We start from the raw sequence: 15,837 nt of genomic DNA, 5'->3' as shown, positions 1-15,837 counted from the left end.
CTTGATAAAAGTGTCGAAGATGTTTTCCCATTGATTGAAGGATGAAATAAAGAGAGGTCCAAAGCAGCACCAATACGACCAACATTATTCTCAAATGGCATTTGTGCAACTCAAGAACATTAAGTTTTAAGTTTGCTACCATCAACAGTAGGCTGTCTTGCAGGTTTTGAGAGATAAAGCACCACCAAAATAAGCAGCATTTTTAGAAAAAGTACAATTAAAGAAAGTGATGTTGTTGCTATGAGCATGGAGATCTTTTAAGAATAGAAATCCTGTTCTAGCTCCTCCACCACCTGTACCCTCATTCTTAACATCATTGTAATACAGGGCTGTTGTTCAGGAAGTAAGAATGAAGGACTGTAAAATTATTGTTGTTTGAGTTGTCGTGAAACTCCATGAAAATCCCACCACCCCACAGCCACGATTTTGAATAAAAAGACAAGTATCGATTGTGATTGCATTGCAAGAGGCATTGCCTAGAAAGAATAACGAGAGGCCACCACCACGACCAAAAGCAGCATGATATTGCTGACGGGGCAAAATGAAGGCATTATTTGTGTAGTCACTGACATTAGCTAGGTTCTTGATGAAAGTGGAATGACGAATTAAAAAATTATTCCTAGTAGTGTATTGGGTAAGTACATTAGACTTTCCATTTTCCAAACACTCATCTCCATTCTTTCCAGGAACACAATACGAGTACTCAATAAAAACTCCACCTCCTCCGCCGCCAATCTTAACACCGTTATTATCATGTTGACTAAATTCATTTTGTGAAAATGTTGACTTATCAATAACATTAGTCCCTCCAATATTGTATAACACAACACCAGTACCTGAACTGTTGAAAACAGAGATAGCAGTCAAATTGATATTTTGACAATAAAGAAAATATAATCCAACATAGAATGTTAGAAATCCTTTGTTGTCATTGTTAAAATTGTAGCTTGTACTAGTCTGCAGTTGACCACATCCCCTAAACTCCATACCAAATATCATTACGTTGGAGACATTTTTAAAACTAAAACCTGATTTACCCTCACAGGATACTATAGTGAGTATGGCCCCATATTACAACTTCACCAATGATTGATAAACCATTTACCTCATCAAAGACACCATTAGTCATACTAGTATGTTTATATTGCTCACCATGTGATATCATTAATGTAATAGATAATTGATGTGTTTTCCATTAGCTTTTCTTGAGCAACATCCAGTCCAAGATCAAAGGTATAACAAGGTGTAGTAACATTACCACATGAAGTGGTATTGGAAGCTAGTGGTGATGAAGAGTTAATGTAAATGATAACTTCATCAGCTGAGACAGTTAAAATAATAATCAACACAAAAATAACAGATAGCAATATTGACATTCTCATAGCTACAGTTTGTCTATATAATAGAAGAGATATCAAAATGAAAGCATAAATTTTTACTAGATCAATTCATGATACACTATAAAACTGCTAACTACTATCATGACAGATCAGTAATATATACTCATACTTTATATAATGAATAATACTTGCATACTACAGGTATACTATGTACATGTTTTAGGAATTCACTAAGTAGTATCATGGGACCACAAAGGGTAATATCCTCTAGTGCTATATCATCAAATTAAGTCTAGGTTGTCAACAATTCAGAAACATATTTCTCTAAGATTCAACTTTACTTGGCCTATGAACCCTTTTATTGTTAATGATATTAAACTTCTGTACTATTAAGATATAATTTGTTATATTAGATGTGACACTAGTCTAGTATACATGCATAAACATCTCCTTCTCTAGTCTCAAACCACATTTGTTCAAGACAGAGAATATAAATCTGCAATTGTTTACATCTGATCTATCCAATGGATAAAAATTCAGGCCCTATATTTCAATGAGAATCCTTTGAACCTTCGCTAAATTATTAAACTATCGCTTATAATGTCAATATATTTCTTTCAATTTATGTTAGGTTTTATATTTTATTACTTTGTTCATTATTGGACTTACCACTACTCCAGAAGATAAGAAGAAGTGAGGAGGGGCTCGTAACTTGGTACGGAAATACAGGAATGGGACTGTTCAGATCACATGGTCTAATTGCGTGGGTGTTTTAACAGGGCTGAGTTCAGGACCTAAAGACAGAGAATAATGTCGACAAGAGAACTTCCCAAAGTTGCAGATGCAGAGAAAGAGAGCCTCTATGGCTATGTATTTGGAGTATCAGGACCTGGTAAGTAGAGAAAAAGACAAACCACAACTTTTCCTGGGCAGTAAATGGGAGGGGCATGTTATAACTTAACTTGTGTTGTATGGTGGATGTTTTAAGTTACCGTAACTTATACTTCTCTAATAAAAATATGAACTATAGTTACAGCTATCTCAACATGATGTAATATAAATATGACCAATAATGGCTTTTTATATCAATGTATTATAATATACTAAGTGATATAAAGCCAATGACTCATTTGTATATTGACATAGTATAAACTATTACCAGTCTATTGATATATAAGTATTAATAGAACTGGTAATCAATAACTGTTTTAACTGGAAGAATCAATTGATTTAAACAGCATAGTTTTACATGTTATATATAGCTATTGTTGCTATGATGAGAGTACAAGGTAGCAAGTTAGTGCTACAAATAGAGGAATGAATGGAGTTATTGTATGTGACACTTTTGAAGCAATAGACACTCAATGGATAACTTGTATCACAAGTTGTAGCTAAGGTTTTGTAGAGAACGTGACAATATAACGAGTATTTGACTGTCTATATATGATACTGATTGTATGATTGTAATGAGTACCTTGACTGTTCTATATGATACTGATTGTATGATACTGATTGTATGATTGTAATGAGTACCTTGACTGTCTATATATGATACTGATTGTATGATTGTAATGAGTACCTTGACTGTCTATATATGATACTGATTGTATGATTGTAATGAGTACCTTGACTGTCTATATATGATACTGATTGTATGATTGTAATGAGTACCTTGACTGTCTATATATGATACTGATTGTACTGATTGTAATGAGTACCTTGACTGTCTATATATGACACTGATTGTATGATTGTAATGAGTACCTTGACTGTCTATATGATGATTGTATGAGTGTAATGAGTACCTTGACTGTCTATATATGACTGATTGTATGATTGTAATGAGTACCTTGACTGTCTATATATGATGATTGTATGATTGTAATGAGTACCTTGACTGTCTATATATGATACTGATTGTATGATTGTAATGATACCTTGACTGTCTATATATGACACTGATTGTATGATTGTAATGTACCTACTGTCTATATATGACTGATTGTATGATTGTAATGAGTACCTTGACTGTCTATATATGACATGATTGTAATTGTACTACCTTGACTGTCTATATATGACACTGATTGTATGATTGTAATGAGTACCTTGACTGTCTATATATGATACTGATTGTATGATTGTAATGAGTACCTTGACTATATATGATACTGATTGTATGATTGTAATGAGTACCTTGACTGTCTATATATGACACTGATTGTATGATTGTAATGAGTACCTTGACTGTCTATATATGATACTGATTGTATGATTGTAATGATACCTTGACTGTCTATATATGAGTATGATTGTAATGACTACCTGTCTATATATGACACTGATTGTATGATTGTAATGACTACTGACTGTCTATATATGATGATTGTAATGTAATGAGTACCTTGACTGTCTTGATGATGCTGTTGTATGATTGTAATGAGTACTTGACTATATATGACACTGATTGTATGATTGTAATGAGTACCTTGACTGTCTATATATGACACTGATTGTATGATTGTAATGAGTACCTTGACTGTCTATATATGATACTGATTGTATGATTGTAATGAGTACCTTGACTGTCTATATATGACACTGATTGTATGATTGTAATGAGTACCTTGACTGTCTATATATGATACTGATTGTATGATTGTAATGAGTACCTTATTAATCTATTGTTATTTTTGCTTAATTTACTCACTTAATTGCCCACAAACTGTATAATAAATATAATTTTCTTGGCTTATCTCTCTATTCATTTATTTGTGTATTAATTTATCAGTTATTCAATTTTTCATTTCTCTATAGTGGTTATTGCTCAACAGATGAGTGGAGCTGCTATGTATGAGTTAGTACGTGTAGGTCATAGTGAACTGGTAGGAGAGATCATCAGATTAGAAGGAGATCTGGCTACCATTCAAGTCTATGAAGAGACCTGTATCCTACAAGTCATGTGACAATCATTTGATATATAATATTAATGACATAGTTATCACATGACTTAACTTATTGTTTAGCTGGTGTTACTATTGGGGATCCTGTACTACGAACTGGTAAGCCTTTGTCAGTGGAACTAGGTCCTGGTAAGTTGAAATGTTACAACCCTTTGTGCTTTTAATAGCCATTGTTATTTTAAGGTATAATGGGCAATATTTTGATGGAATTCAGCGTCCATTAAAAGTGAACGATATGTTCTGTATATTAGTTTATCATTACTTTTTTTTATTTTACTAAGGATATTTCTGATATGACTAAGAGTATCTATATTCCTCGTGGTGTCAATGTTTATAGTTTAAGTCGAGAGACGAACTGGCATTTTGAACCTACAAAGCAATTTAAGGTAAAGAGAGGGTTTACAAGGATGTATTTTGAATGTCTCTCTCTCTCTCTCTCTCTCTCTCTCTCTTTCTCTCTAGATTGGAAGTCACATCTCTGGTGGTGATTTGTATGGAACTGTGATAGAGAATACTCTTATCGATCATCGCATTGCCCTCCCTCCTAAAGCAGCTGGTACTATCACTTACATTGCACCAGCTGGAGATTACACTATCAATGTGAGCTAATTTGTGGACACATAATAATAATTTGGATATATAATATTATGGTACTATATTTTTGTGATATAGGATGTAATTTTAAAGACTGAATTTGATGGAGAGGAAACAGAATACACAATGGTCCAGGTATGAAGTAATGTATAAACTATATATAAACTATATATAGACATTGTACAATGGTCCGGTATGAAGTAATGTATAAACTATATATAGACATTGTACTAAAGTTATGTTCTTCCTTTTCTATGTAGGTGTGTGTGGCTGTACGCCAGATGCGTCCAGTAAATGACAAATTAGCCAGCCAATTATCCTTTGCTAACTGGTCAAAGAGTACTTGATTCTCTCTTTCCGTGAGTCTTCTCCCTTTCTTTCTCTCTCCCTTTGGTTGTTGTTACTTTTCTCTTGCCTTTATCCTCTCTCTCTCTCATCTCTCTCCTCTCTTCTCTCTCTCTCTCTCTCTCTCCTTCTCTCTCTCTCTCTCTCTCTCTCCATTCTCTCTCGTACTCTCGTCTATTATATATAATATATTATCTTTCTCTCTCTCTCTCTCTCATCTGTCGCTCTTATCTCCCTTCTTCCCCTCCTTTCTCTTCTCTCTCCCTCTCTTTTTTTCTCTCTTTCTCTCTTTCTCTCTCTCTCTCTCTCTCATCTCTCTTCTCTAGGTTGTGTTCAAGGAGGTACTACAGTCTATTCCTGTGCATTTGGTTGTGGTAAAACTGTTATTTCACAAACTTATCCAATACTCTAATTCTGAGGTCATTATATATGTTGGATGTGGAAGAGAGGTAATGAAATGTCTGAAGTACTTCGAGATTTCCCCCCGAGGTAATGATCATCCATTGTTTTGACGATACTCATTTATCTATATATACCTTCATTGTGTCCATCCTCTAACTATACATCCTTTACTTAGCTATATATCCATTTACTTAACTATATTCCATTTACTTAACTATACATCCATCTACTTATCTATACATCCATCTACTTAACTATACATCCATTTACTTAACTATACATCCATTTTACTTAACTATACATCCATTTACTTAACTATACATCCATTTACTTATCTATACATCCATTTACTTAACTATACATCCATTTACTTAACTATACATCCTTTTACTTAATTGTGTACATTTATTAGCTTAAGGTTTGAGATCAAAGGTGTTGAGGAGTCCATTATGAAACGAACAGCTCTAGTTGCTAAACACATCCAATATGCCTGTAGCAGCTAGAGAAGCTTCCATCTATAAGGTAAACAAAAACATTCACTATAATATATTGTCAGTACTCCTACCCTTTTTATTATTAGAATGTAAATGTTTTTTAGTTTTTAAGGTTTAAATTTCAGTTTGTGAGAGACTTCATTATATTACTATTTAGAATACCAGCAAGTGTCCCTTGTGGATTTCTTAGTATTAATATTTAACCCCTAATAAAAGACACACCCTCTTTTATTATTTAGTGTCTTATTGATAAAGGGTTTATATGTATTTTAAAGTAGTCATTAATTTCTTAATGTATGTATGTATCACATTGTCTGAGTATTTTCCGTGATATGGGTTACAATGTCAGTATGATGGCTGACTCCACCTCCCTTGGGCTGAAGCTCTTCGTGAGATCTCTGGTCGTCTAGCTGAAAATGCCAGCTGTAAGCAATGACATCAAATAACCAAAACTCAGCTACATACTTTTGTCTCCCTCTCTCTCTTTAGAGAATGGTTTTCCCAGCATATTTAGGTGCTCGTCTTGCTTCTTTCTATGAGAGAGCTGTCGTGTTATATGTACTGGTAACCCAACCAGAGAAGGCAGTGTCACTATTGTAGGAGCTGTAAGTCCTCCTGGAGGAGATTTCTCTGATCCTGTAACTGCACAAACACTTAACATTGTACAGGTAATAACACAAATGAACTTTAAATTCCTTGATAACTGATATATGTCTCTCTTTGTTTCTAGTGTTTTTGGGGACTGGATAAGAAGTTGGCTCAGAGAAAGCATTTTCCATCTATTAATTGGTTGCTAAGTTACAGCAAATATATGAGAATATTGGACGACTTCTATGACAAGAACTATTCAGAATTTGTTCAACTGAGAACAACGGTACATTTTGTACATGATCATGTGACTGTCATGTGACTATCATGTGATTGTTATACAGGTTAAAGAGATTTTACAAGAGGAAGAAGACTTGTCTGAAATTGTACAGCTGGTAGGAAAGGTAGGAGAGCCAAAGTCTATTATTATTCATTGAACTCTAATAATTGAGCTTAGCAAACATTGTACATGTGTCATGTTCTTTCTCTCTTGTCTCAAGGGATCACTTGTGTGCTGAATCAGATAAGATCACACTTGAGGTGGCCAAGTTGATCAAAGATGATTTCCTACAACAAAATTCATACACTCCATATGATCGTTATTGTCCATTCTATAAGACAGTAGGTATGTTACAGAATATTGTAGCATTTTATAATCTGGCTCAACGTGCTGTGGAGAACACTGCTCAGTCTGATAATAAGATCACATGGGCTATAATTAGAGAACAGTGCAGTGACATTTACATCAATTGACTAGAATGAAATTTATGGTATGTTAAGTAGTTGTGTAGTGTCGAGGAATCTCTGTCTCTCTCTCTCTCTCTCTCTCTCTCTCTCAGGATCCTTATAGTGATGAGAACCCAAGATAAAGTCAGAATATGCTAAACTCAATGAAGATATGCAAGAAGCTTTCCGTAAATTAGAAGAGTAACAACTAAAATTATTTGTTGTATTTTCAAATTGGACTAATTTAGTGACTTAAATGTGTTTAGTTCACTACTAATAAATGTATAATTTAATGTATTATCTTTAATGTGTATATTGTTGTAGTATGAACAGTTTGTTGTTGATCCAATTTAAAATGCTTATCTGTAAATAGTAAATCCTTGATGTTATTGACTCGTACACTGATCCTGGTCATTGACACAGAATCAGTAACATTGTCAAAAAATAGATAAAATAGATATTGAGGTCATTCTACACTACATTAGACACTTATCCTGTGCATGAGAAAAATAATATTGATAATAATACAACTTAAAACTATTTCTTTGATTTAGGCATGAATCTTGTCAAGTTTTGTTGATAAAAAACAACCTAATGCTTTAATAGAGTTTATGATAATTTCTATTTTTATAAAAATTCTGTCACCCTATCACATTCAAAATAGTAGTTTTGCAAATACTGTTTATAAACTATTTGTACACAATAAACTAGCAACATAGATGTGCATTCAAAGTTAGAGGGTGTGTTCCCTTGTTATAGCAATAGTTAGTGTTTGTTAGTACCTGTCTATGGGATCAATAATAAAACAATGTCAATGCTACTACTGGCTACTATCATCTTGTTATGTGTCAATGAAGTTATTAGTAACTGTCCACCAAAACTCAGGTAAGTGACTTGATATATAGTGCTACATTTATTGACAATATTCTAGGTATCTATCTGATGTTCAATGGAGATTGTTTATCCTAATGGCTTCATACATCAATCATATTTACATCACAAAAGATCATGCTAACTATTCTCCTCTGAAGTGTGCATTACCTAATACTAACTTTGTCTGGAGGAGAGTGGGTTGATCCTAATGGAAACACTCTTAGTTGTAATACTAATCCTCTCCATTGTAACAAAACTAATAATCCAGCTAGTATCAGTCTATACAGACCTAATGGTGGTATAAATATTTACTGAAACTGTTACTAATAATAATTTCTATAAGTGTTGTCTACCCACTAGTTGTTCTGATCCTACTACCAACATGATCACTGTTAATATATTTTGTAAGTTATATTTCATTGTTCTAGTACACACTGTCATTTGTTACTGATCTACTATAGTACATGTAGAGATCATATCACACAGTGTTGTTGAACTTCCTTCTGATATGACAGTTGTACCACAAGAATACACAGTTCAGTGTATTCTAAGTGGAATTAAAAGACACTTCAGGTGGTATTATGTATATAATAGTCAGAGTATTGAATTTAATTGTTCATTACCAACCATTGGATACAGTTGTATTAATGAAAGTCATATCATTTACAATAATAACAATACAATATCTCGTACTATTAATATGACATGGAAGGGAGAGGAGATTAATAGTGGAATATTTAGTCAATCAAACAACAATGGTGATCATAAATATAGGTGTTATGAAGATGTTGACTATGTCATAAGAAATCGCTATCTTACAGTAACTGGTAAGTATCATTATAGTTACATGAAGTCATATGTAATTCTCTCAGCTCCAGGATTTATTCCCTCTCCTCCTACTCTTGTCAAACAAGACAGCTATCACTATCACTATCAGTTGGACACCTGTTCCATCTGATGCTGATGGATATGTAGTCAATGCCACTAGTGACACACACACTGTGACACAACAGGTGAAGGGAGGTAGTCAGAATGTTATGACACTGAAGGGACTAATACCAGGAACAACTTATAACATCACAGTCAGAGCATATCAAGATATACTGGGACCTGCTAGTAATACAACTAGTATACAGACATTATTTTCAGGTATTTACAGTACAGAAGTTTATTTTAATTTTTGATTTGTAATTTAGTTATTTTATCAGTAAATTGGACATTTATCTCATCAATTACTGAACTTCAAAACACTCAATATCATATTGAATTGTATTACAACTACTGTCAATGTTACTACTGATGTTTATGGTTAGTGAATGGAGTGATGAAGTACAACTCAATGTATACAATAATTGATTTTGATCTCCTCATATACAACAACACACTACTGGTATATCCTGATCCACTGGGAGTATCAGTTAATATTACCTGTATAGCAATGTATAAAGGAGTGAACTACAGTGACACTGTAATATTACAAAGGTATATAGCTATTCATCTGATATTGTAAACTATCTTATAAACTACTTACACACATTTATAAACTACTTGTAGGTTTTTCCATAAATTTGTTCTGATATCTTAACTGATATACACTTCACATTAAATATATTAAAGATACATATTAATTGTAGGTATCTATTGGAGATGTTGTTTATAATTTTATTCTAATATATTAACTAATATACATAAACAAACAACTTGTAGTTACTTCTTACTTAATTAGCAAACAATAAACTTCATAGATTATATATATTACGATATTTATTAGTCGTAGCTGTGAGTGGTAGTCCATTGGGCACCAAAATAGATGATACTCTATTAACAATGGTTTCATCTTCTAGTTCCTAGTGGTCCTCCATCTAATGTGATGATATATATTTTAAATGAAACTAGTATTAAAGTCAACTGGACTATGTCATCACAGACTAATGGATATGTCATTGTCATTAACTTTACTACTGGAGTAGGTACTAACAAGATATTATCTACTACAGAAGATGAAGTTATAATCAATGGACTAACATTGAGTACATATTATAACATCAGTGTGTACTCATATAAAGATCTTCCTTCAATTGATAATACAGAAACATTGTTAAGGTTTAATGGTGAGTTCATATTTAGATAAAAAATAATCTTACTTCATTGTTTAGTTCCTACACCAGTACTAGTCTATTAGTGACTAATGTCTCAACTACTACTATTACAATAAACTGGACTAGTCTCATAGTAAAGATGGTAACTATGTAACATATTACAACATCTCCTATAGTCCACTTTGCTATGAGTTATTTTTGCTGTGAATGTGACATTAGTCTCTGTTATTTCTCATCAGTCCATTACAACATTTAGTTATGTTTTAAGTAAATTGCTTAGTGGTATGAACTATATCATCACAGTGAGAGCTGGTAATGTATTAGGAGAGTCTAATCCATAATGACATTTGATGAAACAAGACCCACTTCAGGTAAAATATATTACTAATATTGTTTGAATAATATAATCTATAGTTCCATTTGGGTCCCCAAAGTCAATTATGGCTCTTTCAATAAATTTGATATCAAACAAAATCATATGGGAAGATATTGATTGTCATCTACATAATGGTAGAATTATTGAGTATATTGTGATATTAGTAACAATAGTATCACATACAACCTCACCAGTACTGAGAGATATGTCATTGTGAATGATCTAGTATTTGGTAATGTATATAACATGAGTGTAGCTGGTGTGAACTCTATTGGAAGAGGTCCTTTCAGTGATCCCAGTGAAGTACAGATTGGAACTGGTAAGTACATGTCAGTTATAGTGAGTTACATTTGTATTTTCTACTCATTTCTGGTCCAGTTAGTACACTATCCAGTTTGATGTCTACTACATGGGCTGTTATTTCATGGAATGTACCTAGTTATATTCCTGTAGACTATCCCATTATCACATATGAGATAGGGTACATACTCATCAGTCTAATTGTGGTTGTTCTCCTAGTGATGAGTTTAATCCAATGATTAAAACTAATACAAGTAGTACAAATGTGACTATAAGTGATCTGATAGGTAACACCTGTTATCTGTTTGGTGTACGTGGTTATACAGTTAATGGTTATGGAGTATGGACAGTTATTGCTAATCAAACATTAGTTGAGTCATCGACAACTGATCCTACATTGTGTACCGAAAGTTGCAAAAGGTACTGTCTCTAATATTTAATATTTATATTGATATCTTGTACTAGTTCTATTACTGGACTGGGTGTACTTGTTGGTATATTGTTATCTGTAGTGATAGCTTGTTCTGTTGCTAAATGTCTTACAATTTATACAAACAGACGGTAAGAAAAGTCTACATGTATAACGATCTATCTTGTTTGATACAGACTAGTTGTCTCTCTTCTAAAGATCAACATCAAACAGACAATAATGGGTAAGTTGTCATATTTCTGTTACTTTGTATTAACTCATACACTGTCTATCTATAGACCTGATGAAGATATTGAAATGAAAGTCTGTGAGCCCTACAGTCTTCATCAGTCTAAACTAGCTGATGAGAGTAAATTGATATATGATGAATGTCAACTGACAACAACAGATATTGCTGGTACCAGTGTCTATGAGTCAATATGAATAACATATTACATATTAACTGTCTATGTTGTCAATAATTGTGTTTTTTATTGATATTTTGTATGTTTCAGTTAATTTTCATGAAGTGTGTGTCATTTACACAACTATGGAAATAGATCATGTATATGTCAAAAATGTAAAAAGATAATTATATGAATTGACATCAAACCCAATCAAATGAAACCTGGATCTAATCTGTAGATACTTATATACTACTCTCATTCAATTATTATCAAAGTGAAAAGTGAAACCAACAACAAAAAGTTGACAATGTCATAAACAAATCATTATCTTACATTAACTGGTTAATATTAATAGGTATCACATTATCTGAGTATTTCCGTGATATGGGTTACAATGTCAGTATGATGACTGACTCCACCTCCTGTTGGCTGAAGCTCTTCGTGAGATCTCTGGTCGTCTAGCTGAAATGCCAGCTGGTAAGCAATGACATCAAATACCAAAAACTCAGCTACATACTTTTGTCTCCCTCTCTCTCTTTAGAGAATGGTTTCCCAGCATATTTAGGTGCTCATCTTGCCTCTTTCTATGAGAGAGCTGGTCGTGTTATATGTACTGGTAACCCAACCAGAGAAGGCAGTGTCACTATTGTAGGAGATGTAAGTCCTCCTGGAGGAGATTTCTCTGATCCTGTAACTGCACAAACACTTAACATTGTACAGGTAATAACTAATGAACTTTAAATCTTTGATAACTGATATATGTCTCTATTGTTTCTAAGTGTTTTGGGGACTGGATAAGAAGTGGCTCAGAGAAAGCATTTTCCATCTATTAATTGGTTGCTAAGTTACAGCAAATATATGAGAATATTGGATGACTTCTATGACAAGAACTATTCAGAATTTGTTCAACTGAGAACAACGGTACATTTTGTACATGATCATATGACTGTCATGTGACTATCATGTGATTGTTTATACAGGTTAAAGAGATCTTACAAGAGAAGAAGACTTGTCTGAAATCGTACAGCTGGTAGGAAAGGTAGGAGAGCCAAAGTCTATTATATATTAATTGAACTCTCAATTAATGAGCTTAGCAACATTGTACATTGTGTCATGTTCTTCTCTCTTGTCTCAAGGGATCACTTGCTGATCAGATAAGATCACACTTGAGGTGGCCAAGTTGATCAAAGATGATTTCCTACAACAAAATCATACACTCCATATGATCGTTATTGTCCATTCTATAAGACAGTAGGTATGTTACAGAATATTGTAGCATTTTATAATCTGGCTCAACGTGCTGTGGAGAACACTGCTCAGTCTGATAATAAGATCATGGGCATGGGCTATAATTACTCAATTAACTAGAACAGTAAGCAGTGTACATTATTGGATCAATTGACTAGAATGAAATTTTCTGGTCTCTTAAGTAGTTCTCTCTCTAGTCTCTCTCACCTCTGTCCTCTCTCTCTCTCTCTCTCTCTCTCTCCTCTCTCTCTCTGTCCCTCTCTCTCTCTCTCTGTCTCTCTCTCTCTCTCTCTCTCTCTCCTTATAGTGATGGAGAACCCAAGATAAAGTCAGAATATGCTAACTCAATGAAGATCTCTGCAAGAATCTTTCCGGATGCAATAAATTAGAAGAGTACACCAAATAAAATTATTTGTTGTATTTTCAAATTGGACTAATTTCGTGACTTGATTGTGTTTAGTTCTATGGTCTAATATAAATGTATAATTTAATCGCATTGTCTCTTTTGTGTTTTTCAATTGTATAATCTTGTTGTAGCATAAAATACTTGTTGTTGATTTTCCAATTTAGAATGCTTATCTGTGAATAGTAAATCCTTGATGTTATTGACTGAAGAGACACCTCATACACTATCTCTGGTCATGGACACAGAATTCAGTAACAATTGTCAAAAATAGAATAAAATAGATTCCATTCTTAGACTTACACTCTACACTACATTAGTCACTTATCCTGTTGTGCTGAGAATAATATTGATAATAATACAACTAAAACTATTGTTTTTATTTAGGCCATGAATCTTGTCAAGTTTGTTGATAGCTTTTCTAAAAAGACACCTGATGCTTTAATAGAGTTTATGATAAACCTTGCTAATACTTTATAAAAATTCTGGTCACCCTATCACATTCAAAATAGCAGTTTTGCAAATACTGTTTATAAACTATTTGTAACATAATAACTAGCAAACACACATTCAAAGTTCGTGGGTGTGGTTTCCTTGTTATAGTAATTAGTGTTTGGTCAGTGTTGGTTTAGTGTTTGGTTAGTGCCTGTCTATAGAGGATCAATAACAAAACAATGTCAATACTACTACTAGCTACTATCATCTTGTTATAGTCAATGAAGTTATTAGTAACTGTCCCCAAACTCAGGTATGTGACTTAATAATAGTAATATCATTTATTGATAATGTTCTAGGTATCTATCTGATGTTCAATGGAGATGTTATCCTAATGGCTCATACATCAATCATATTTACATCACAAAAGATCATTGCCCAACTATCTCCTCTGAAGTGTGCATTACCTAATACTACTTGTCTGGAGGAGAGTGGGTTGATCCTAATGAAAAACCTCTTAGTTGTAATACTAATCCTCTCCATTGTTGACAAAACTAATAATCCAGCTAGTATCAATCTATACAGACCTAATGGTGGTATAACATTTATTGAAGCTTGTTCACTATAAATAACATTTCTACAAGTGTTGTCTACCCACTAGTTGTTCTGATCCTACTACCAACATGATCACTGTTAATATATTTTTAAGTTATATTTCATTGTACTAGTACACACTTAGTACACACTGTCATTTGTTACTGATCTACTGTAGTACATGTACAGATCATATCACACAATGTTGTTGGGACTTCCTTCCTGATATGACAGTTTGTACCACAACAATACACAGTTCAGTGTATTCTAAGTGGAATTAAAGACACTTCAGGTGGTATTATGTATATAATAGTCAGATATTGAATTTAATTGTTCATTACCAACCATTGGATACAGTTGTATTAATGAAAGTCATATCATTTACAATAATAACAATACAATATCTCATACTATTAATATGAATGGAATGGGAAGAGATCAATAGTGGAATATTTAGTCAATCAAACAACAATGGTGATCATAAATATAGGTGTTATGAAAAAGTTGACCATGTCAGAAGAAATCGTTATCTTACAGTAACTGGTAGGTACTTACTATAGTTAGTTACATGAATTCATTTGTAATACTCTCAGCTCCAGGATTTACTCCTTCTCCTCCTACTCTGGTGTCACAAGACAGCTACCACCATCACTGTCAGTTGGACACCTGTTCCATCTGATGCTAATGGATATGTAGTCAATGCCACTAGTGACACACACACAGTGACACAACAGTAAAGGGAGGTAGTCAGAATGAAGATGACACTGAAGGGACTAATACCAGGACCAACTTATAACATCACAGTCAGAGCATATCAAGATATACTGGGACCTGCTAGTAATACAACTAGTGTACAGACATTATTTTCAGGTATTTATGTAGTTGTAAATTTTAATTTTATTTTTGCTTTGTAATTTAGTTATTTTATCAGTAAATTGGACATTTATCTCATCATTACTGAACTTCAAACACTTCAATATCATATTGATTGTATCACAATTACTGTCAATGTTACTACTGATGTTTACTGGTTAGTGAATGGAGTAATGAAGTACAACTCAATGTATACATTAATTGATTCTGATCTCCTCATATACAAAACACACTACTGGTATATCCTGATCCACTGGAGTGTCAGTTAATGTTACCTGTATAGCAATGTATAAAGGAGTGAACTACAGTGACACCTGTAATATTACAAGGTATATAGCTATTCATCTGATATCATCTTCTAAACTATT

General features: G+C 33.2%; 1 pseudogene; it reads left to right on the top strand.

Moving 5' to 3' along the window:
* Nucleotides 1–2,150: 2,150 nt before the first annotated feature.
* Nucleotides 2,151–7,657, top strand: LOC121366193 (annotated as a pseudogene).
* Nucleotides 7,658–15,837: the final 8,180 nt, after the last annotated feature.

The sequence above is a fragment of the Gigantopelta aegis genome, unplaced genomic scaffold (genome assembly GCF_016097555.1).
Source record: "Gigantopelta aegis isolate Gae_Host unplaced genomic scaffold, Gae_host_genome ctg4972_pilon_pilon, whole genome shotgun sequence".
Taxonomy (NCBI): Eukaryota; Metazoa; Mollusca; class Gastropoda; order Neomphalida; family Peltospiridae; genus Gigantopelta; species Gigantopelta aegis.
Note: the sequence above shows the minus strand (reverse complement) of the source record. Positions and strands in the feature narration are given on the sequence as shown.